This window comes from Leptodactylus fuscus, chromosome 11 (assembly GCF_031893055.1).
Source record: "Leptodactylus fuscus isolate aLepFus1 chromosome 11, aLepFus1.hap2, whole genome shotgun sequence".
NCBI classification, from domain to species: Eukaryota; Metazoa; Chordata; class Amphibia; order Anura; family Leptodactylidae; genus Leptodactylus; species Leptodactylus fuscus.
Genome location: NC_134275.1, coordinates 11,531,429 through 11,540,381, shown reverse-complemented (window position 1 = coordinate 11,540,381; position 8,953 = coordinate 11,531,429). Strand labels below are relative to the sequence as shown.

At 48.4% G+C, this 8,953-nt stretch overlaps 1 non-coding gene across 1 annotated transcript; it reads right to left on the bottom strand.

Moving 5' to 3' along the window:
• Window positions 1-3,583: 3,583 nt before the first annotated feature.
• On the bottom strand, window positions 3,584-3,665 carry TRNAS-CGA (transfer RNA serine (anticodon CGA)). The gene has a single exon. It is a non-coding gene; the product is annotated as a tRNA-Ser (tRNA).
• Window positions 3,666-8,953: the final 5,288 nt, after the last annotated feature.

The window sequence follows — 8,953 nt, the reverse complement described above, 5'->3', positions numbered from 1 at the left end:
CAGGATCGCCTCCGTAGGGGGATCGGTGGAGTCCACTTGATGCTGCAGACACCAGGCATTAAAGATGTTACTTATTCGACGGTAGTTCCTGTTAGTCGAATCTGCTCTGGCGCTGGATAGGGTCTTCAAGACGGCTTGTGACAGTCCTCTATTCCTCAATAGGGACTGGTCAACCTCCAGGCTGTCAGGTTGAGTCTCCTCAGATCCTGGCATCTCAGCTCTCCTTGGGTTACCAGGTCTGGGAGTGGGGGAAGCCTCCAATATATGCCCTGACTCATTTGTATGAGCTGAGCAAACCAAGCCCTTTTTGGCCAGAACGGGATTATGGCTATTCCCGAGGCTTGGTCCTGTCTTATTTTTATCAATACCTTCGGTATGATTGGAATTGGAGGGAATATGTAAAACAGCCTGAACCTCCATGGGATGGACAGGGCATCCACCGCCAAGGGATTGTCCTCCTGGTACAGAGAGCAGAAGGTCCCCACCTTGGCGTTGAGTCGGGTAGCCATAAGATCGACCTCCGGGAGACCCCATCTCTGGACGATCTGTTGAAATACGTCTGGATTGAGAGACCATTCTCCTGATACGGTAATACCCTGACTCAGCTGATCCGCTACTATGTTCAGGGAGCCCTTTATGTGAACAGCGGATAACTGGACCAGATTCTTCTCCGCCCAGGCAAATATGAGATTCATCTCTCAGCAAGGTTGGTGACCTGGTGCCCCCTTGTTTGTTTATATAGACTACCACCGTCATATTGTCTGACCGGTTTTTGACAGACTTGCCTTTCAATTCTGGGGCAAAGTGTACTAGGGCCAGGTACACTGCTCTGAGTTCCTTGAGATTGGATGACCCCAGCACCGGACATCTCCATCGTCCTTGTACAGTTTTGTCTTGACAATGGGCTCCCCATCCCCACTGGGATGCATCTGTTGTCAACAGGGTCCACACTGTCGGGACCGTGGACCTTCCGTCTTTCAGGTGTATCCACCATCTGAGGGAAAGACGGGTAGCGGGAGAAAGGCAGATCTTCTTGTGCAATCCCCGTGGAGACCTGTTCCAGGTTCTCAACATTTCCATCTGCAGGGGACGCAAATGCCATAAAGCCCAAGGCACCGCCCTGGCCGAGGATGACATCAGGCCCAGGACTCTCATGGCGGTCCGGATGGTTACCTGCCGAGTGCGCAATAGGAATCGTGCACTGGCTTGGATTCTTTCCTTCCTTGGACTGGAGAGGAAGATCTGCATCGCTTCTGAATCCACTATAAATCCGAGGAATTTTCTTCAGGTGGATGGAACGATTTCGGACTTCTCCCAATTGATAATCCTAACTCCTGTAGGAAGTTGATGGCAAGGTTGAGCTGCTGGAGGAGAGCAGCAGGAGACTGAGCTTTCAGTAGCCAGTCGTCTAGATAAGGGACGATGAAAAGACCCTGAAGTCTGAGGGCCGCGGACCGGAGAAATCACCTTGGTGAATACCAGTGGGGCGGATGTGATGCCGAATGGCAGAGCTGTGAATTGATAGTGCTCCCTGTGGCCGGCCATAGCGACGGCAATCCTGAGGAACTTCCTGTGGAAATGAGCAATGGGGACATGTAGATAGGCGTCCTTCAAATCGAGGGTAACCATCACCTCTCCTGGCTGAAGAAACACAGCCACGGAATCCACGGTTTCCATTCGAAATGACCTCTTCCTGATAAACTGATTGAGGTACCTCAGATCTATTATCATCCTCCAGCCCCCGGTGAACTTGGGGACCAGAAAGACGGGGGAGTAGACTCCCAGACCGAGGTCTGAGGCTGGTACCTTCTCCAGGGCGCCCTTGGTAACATATTCGGCAACCAAGGCTTCTAGACTGGCCTGCTGAGAAGGTGGAAGAGTTCGGGTGGAAACGAACCGATCTGGAGGTGGAAGATGAAAGTCGATGTGATACCCATGTTGTATGATCTTCAACACCCATGGGTCTTGGATATGGGTGAACCATGCTCTGGAAAAGGAGGAAAGACGTCCTCCCACAGGAAGGGGGGCCACAGGGAGCTGCCCCACGTCAAAACTCAGGCTTCCTCTTGGTGTCCTCCTTGGAAGCGCCACGACCAGCTCCCCTAGGGCGATATCTAAAACGCCGTTGTTGGGAAGGGCGTCTATAATTAGAGGAAGAACCTCTGCCTCTAGGGGGAGCACGTCTGCCCCTGGATGCTTGAGGTAGGGACCTTCCCCTACCTTCAGCTAATCCCTCCATAATGGCGTCTAAGCTTTGGCCAGACACCCTTCCCGGCTCAAAGGGGAGAGCACAGAGTGCTGCTTTAGACGCAAAATCTGCCCGCCAAGGCTTTAGCCAAAGGGGTCTACGGGCCGCAGTAGACAACGCCATAGATTTGGCGGAGATTTTAAATTGATGGCAGGAGGATTCCGCCAAATAATCTGCAGCCCTATGAACTCTTTTCATAGAGGCCAGAATCTCATCTCTGTCTACGCCCAAGTCTATATCCCGCTCCAAGGCGGCTAAGCGGTTGCGGAAAAAGTCACCAACCATAGAGGAGGCTATGGCCACAGAGGCTTGCGCGGAGGAAGCTGAGTAGACCTTCTTCAGAACGGAGTCCGCCCTACGATCCAGAGGGTCCTGAAGATTTGAACCATCTTCCAAGGGCACCAGGTTCTGCGGGACAGCTTTGCTACGGCCAAATCCACCTTCGGGGGAGGCCCCCAGGAATCCCACTTGAAGATCCTGGAAAGCGAATGTCCTTTCTCTGGCTGTTTCCACTGCTGCACCATAAGGTCGGTCAGCGTGGCGTCCGCATGGAAGGCAATATGTCCCCCAGAGGCAGACGTGGAGGCTTCCCCGTCAACATCTCGGCCCACTGTAGACCGGATGGACTTCAGCAGCCTGCCCGTTTGTTCATAATGGAACGCAGTTCTGCTGGAATAACTGAGTCGTCCTCGGAGGAATCATCCTCTGCCACCCGCAGGTGTTACAAGGGGGGGGGGGAGAGACGAGGAACGGAGCTCAGAGCATGGTCTCCTGGTGAGCTGAGACAAGGTGCAATGGATCCCTTTGAGGGAATCATCCTGCAAAACAAAAAGGAGAGTACAAGCAAGGGAAAAACTATTTACCCAAGCGATGCCCAAACTCACCATCTCCTTGACCCATGCCATCATATCTCTGGGAGAGGGCTCCACAGGTGGAGGACCTCTGCTCCCGCGACAACGGGCCCACACGTAGCCTGAAAATAATAGGCAAGTTATAGGACCAGTAGTACCCCGCAGGGCACAACCTTTCAAGCCGCTACCTACCATCAGGGAGCGGTGTGTCGCAATCGAAGCAGGAAAGATGTTTCCTCTTGGAAGAGGTTTTCCTCCTACCATCCCCAGGAGGGGTAGTAGAGGATGACATATCCTACAGAGAGAGATAATAGACCATGCAACACTGTCACCATGACATCATACCAGCTTTTTAAAAAAAGGGTAAATCTTACCAGGTCCTGTAGACCGGACAGAGAGGTGACTTGGCGCCCAACGTGCGACTCGAACCCACGACCTTGAGATTAAGAGTCTCATGCTCTACCGACTGAGCTAGCCGGGCTGGCGCTGTGAACAGGATCTGAACCTGTGCGGGGAGACCCCATTGGATTTCGAGTCCAAAACCTTAACCACTCGGCCATCACAGCCGGTTCCCAATAAAGTTTGCAAACTGGAAAAGAGTTCAAGATCAATGAACACCACAATCGCACGCCTTCAGCAGATACTGCAGGAAGGTCTCTGACACCAGGCCAGCCAGCCTCTTAATTCTGGCCGGCTGGAAGTGGGCGGAGCCACAATCAAAGCAGGTGAGGCAACCTGCCCAGACAACTAACCCTGTAATCAGGGGTCTGCAAAGATATACATTCCCCCCCAACCAAGAGGCCCTTAACACGGGCACTTACCCCCACATCTCCCCGTCTTTTCCGGCCTTTAATAAGGCCTGAATCTTCCCTGAGTGAGCGGCCGCCAGCGCCAGGCCGTTGCCATGGCGCTATGATACTTCCGGCGAAACCGGAAGTGCGCGCTTACAGCGGCCGGCGGGGAACAGGATACACAACAGTGTGGTTCCACCCGCCGGCAGTCCGCGCGGCCACCAGAGGCGGCATGCGGAGTCCCCGGACTCTCACCAAAATGTCAGGTAAGTCACAAGGAGCAGGGGAAGCGGAGGAGAGGGGGGGCAGGGGGGATAGAGGGGGGTAGCCACACATGGCTAACAAGCACCTTCTCCCCGCAGGGCACAGAAGGTGACAAGAAGAAAACAACCGCTCAGGAGGTGAGTGATCCTGCTGAGCTTCTCTAAGAGGACACAAGTCCTCCCACCTGTCCTCTGTCCACACAGGACAGAAAAAAACACGCAGAGGGGAGGTTCTTGTGCCCTCTTATAGGGCCAGCCACGCATTTGATTGGCTAATTAAATATCCGCCTGTCCTACCAGCACACAGGGGCAGAAATACCCCACATTGTGCCGCTGTTGAGGACGACAGGGAACTGTAGTTACATGGGACTGCCGGTGACATCTACTACATTACCTGTACTCAGAGAGTTATCACTGTGTTATCTGTGGTGTTACATAGGACTGCCGGGGACATCTACTACACTACCTGTATATATAGAGTTATCACTGTGTTATCTGTGGTGTTACATAGGACTGCTGGTGACATCTACTACATTACCTGTACTCAGAGAGTTATCACTGTGTTATCTGTGGTGTTACATAGGACTGCCGGTGACATCTACTACATTACCTGTACTCAGAAAGATATCACTGTGTGTTATCTATGGCTTTACATAGGACTGCCAGTGACATCTACTACCTTACCTGTATATAGAGAGTTATCACTGTGTTATCTATGGTGTTACATGGGACTGCCGGTGACATCTACTACATTACCTGTATATAGAGAGTTATCACTGTGTTATCTGTGGTGTTACATAGGACTGCCCGTGACATCTACTACATTACCTGTACTCAGAGAGTTATCACTGTGTTATCTGTGGCGTTACATAGGACTGCCGGGGACATCTACTACATTACCTGTACTCAGAGAGTTATCACTGTGTTATCTGTGGTGTTACATAGGACTGCCGGTGACATCTACTACACTACCTGTATATATAGCGTTATCACTGTGTTATCTGTGGTGTTACATAGGACTGCCGGTGACATCTACTACACTACCTGTATATATAGAGTTATCACTGTGTTATCTGTGGTGTTACATAGGACTGCCGGTGACATCTACTACATTACCAGTACTCAGAGAGTTATCACTGTGTGTTATCTGTGGTGTTACATAGGACTGCCGGTGACATCTACTACATTACCTGTATTCAGAGAGATATCACTGTGTTATCTGTGGTGTTACATAGGACTGCCGGTGACATCTACTACACTACCTGTATATATATATATATATATATATATATATATATATATATATATATATATATATATATATATATATATATAGAGTTATCACTGTGTTATCTGTAGTTACATGGGACTGCCGGTGACATCTACTACATTACTTGTATATAGAGAGTTATCACTGTGTTATATGTGGTGTTACATAGGACTGCCGGTGACATCTACTACATTACCTGTACTCAGAAAGATATCACTGTGTGTTATCTATGGCTTTACATAGGACTGCCAGTGACATCTACTACATTACCTGTATATAGAGAGTTATCACTGTGTTATCTGTGGTGTTACATAGGACTGCTGGTGACATCTACTACATTACCTGTACTCAGAGAGTCATCACTGTGTTATCTGTGGTGTTACATAGGACTGCCGGTGACATCTGCTACATTACCTGTACTCAGAGAGTTATCATTGTGTTATCTGTGGTGTTACATAGGACTGCCGGTGACATCTACTACATTACCTGTACTCAGAGAGTTATCACTGTGTTATCTGTGGTGTTACATAGGACTGCCGGTGACATCTACTACATTACCTGTACTCAGAGAGTTATCACTGTGTTATCTGTGGTGTTACATAGGACTGCCGGTGACATCTACTACATTACCTGTACTCAGAGAGTTATCACTGTGTTATCTGTGGTGTTACATAGGACTGCCGGTGACATCTACTACATTACCTGTATATAGAGAGTTATCACTGTGTTATCTGTGGTGTTACATAGGACTGCCGGTGACATCTACTACATTACCTGTACTCAGAGAGTTATCAGTGTGTTATCTGTGGTGTTACACAGGACCGCTGTGACATTATCACCAGTCTCTGACAACCTGTAGTGTTACTTATGACACATCCGGCTCTGCTACATCTGCTAGTATTATCGTCTCCTGTTGCGTTGCGGCTATAATGACGGATATTTGTGCGCGGTCACAGATCTGATCAGTGATGTTTTGGTGCAGGTTTCTGGAGCGAGGCTTTGTATTGGGTTTCTCTCATTACTTGCCTCGGACCCCCCCATTGTGATCTTCTCACAACTTGGTGACTACAGACAGTGCTGCATAAATATTCATGGGCGCGCTATCACATGTTCTGCTCTTAGCCCTCCAGGCACGTGTCACTGATGGTAGGAGATGAGGCCGCTTTAATGGCGGACAGTGGCGCCAGCGAATGAGGACATATTACAGGGCGCAGACTCACGCCAAGCACTTGTCACATACATGTACCCTGCGTCACATCTCAGTTTCTCTAGAGATACCGTGTAATAGAGGTGACGTGTATGATACAACGTACAGTGGGTGCGGAAAGTCTTCAGACCCCTTTACATTTCTTCCTTGTTGTTTCCTTGCAGCCATGTTATTTCTCAGTAATTAACACTCAGCCTCATCTTGACAGAAAAACCAGAAATGTAGAGATTTTTGCTAATTTATTAAAAAAGAAAATCTGAAATCTCCCCCGGCCATAAGTATCCGGAGCCTTTGCTCAGTATTAAGTATTTGCCCCTTTGCTGTATTTGCCCCTTCTGAGCTTATATGGCCAGGAGTCTTCTTGATACAACAAGTTTTTCTCCTCTGGATTTGGGGATCCTCTCCAGTTCCGTCAGGTTGGATGGTGAACGTTGGTGGAGCCATTTTCAGGTCTCTCCAGAGATGCCCCATTGGGCTGAGGTCGGAGCTCTGCCTTTGTCGGTCAGGAATGGTCACAGACTTGTTCCTTTGTTATTTTAGCCGTGTGCCGAGGGTCATTGTCTTGTTGGAAGGTGAAGCTTCGGCTCAGTCTGAGGTCCAGAGTGCTCTGAAGAGGTTTTCTTCCAGGATATCTCTGTACTTGGCCGCATTCATCTTTCCTTCCAATACAACCAGTCATCCTGTCCCGGTCCCATAGCCTGATGCTGCCACCGCCATGTGTCACTGATGGGATTGTATTGGGCAGGGCCTGGTTGTCTCCACACAGACTGCTTAGAATTAATGCCAGAAAGTTCCATCTTTGTCTCATCAGAGCAGAGAATCTTATTTCTCAGAGTCTGGGAGTCCTTCATGTGTTTTTGGCTTTCCTATGTCTTGCACTGAGGAGAGGTTTCCTTCGGGCCCCTCTGCCATAAAGCCCTGACTGGTGGAGGCTGCAGTGATAGGTGACTTTGCGGAACGTTCTACCATCCCCCTCCTGTATCTCAGCCACAGTGATCTTTGGCGTCTTCTTTACCTCTCACAAGGCTCTTCTACCACCATTGCTCAGTTTGGCTGGACGGCCGGGTCTAGGAAGAGTTCTGGTCGACCATGAAAGGATTTTGAAGGCCGCTGTGCCCTGAGGAACCTTGGCCAGATCTGGGCCTTGCCACAATCCTGTCTCTGAGCTCCTTGGGCCATTCCTTTGACCTCCTGATTCTCCTTTGCTGTCATCTGCGCTGTGAGGTCTTATATAGACAGGTCAGCGCCTTTCCTAATCAAGTCCAATCAGGTTAATTACACACAGCCGGACTCCAATGAAAGCGAAAAAGCAACTCAAGGAGGATCAGAAGGAAATGGACACATGTGAGTTACATATGAGTGTCACAGCAAAGACTATCTAAAAATCTCTCCATTTCTGTTTTTTCTGTGAAGATGGGGCCGAGTGTCCATTACTGAGACATAACATGGCTGCAGGGAAACATTTTTGTATTTTGGGGTCGGTTTTCTCCTGAGTAATTTTTTTATAGAATTTTTTGAAATGTTTTTTATTCTTTTGATTGTTACTCACTTTGAGGGTTTCTGAGCTCTCACGGGGGGGGGGGGGGGGGTGTGTATTTATTCTGATATGGAGCAGGGCACAAAAATACAGAAAAAAAAAAATCTTTATTATACTTAAAGAAAAAACATTCACATCAAGTCACCAAAAAACAGGAAACCGGGTTTATTAAAAATTCTAAATACATTTATTTCTCTTCTTTACACAGGTTTATAATAGAAAAATCTCCATCAGGGAATCTTAATTTAAAAATATGCAGGAGTCTGGAGGGAGGGGTGTACAGATTCTGGGGGGAGGGAAACTGTATAGATTTGGAGGGGGACTGTAAAGATTCTGGGGGGAGGGGGGGGATAATAACTTTTTGTCCAAATTGATTTGTTCTTACTGTGATAGCCTCAGAGGTATAAAGAAATGACATCAGACTTAGACGGGATAAAACATCATTTTCTGCAGGTGCAGGAAGGAAATTTATTTAGTTTTGATACTGAAGGTTTCTCGGAAAGATCATTAACAAATCATTGTAATCACATGACCTAAACAGAAGGCCCCGCCCCGGCAGAGCACGCGTGTTACATGCATGTGCAGACCAGTTATGTTTCTGAGCTCAACCTAGAAAATATTCTCCAACATTTTACGGTTTTCAGTTTCATCTCAGTGATAAAAATCAAAGATGGCGACAATAAGACGAGTCCGAAATGTTCTGAGACCTGAACCCCCAAAATTCTGCCTCATTATATTATTAATTGTTGCAAAAAGGTCTAAAAACTCAAATTCCACAGGAATGTT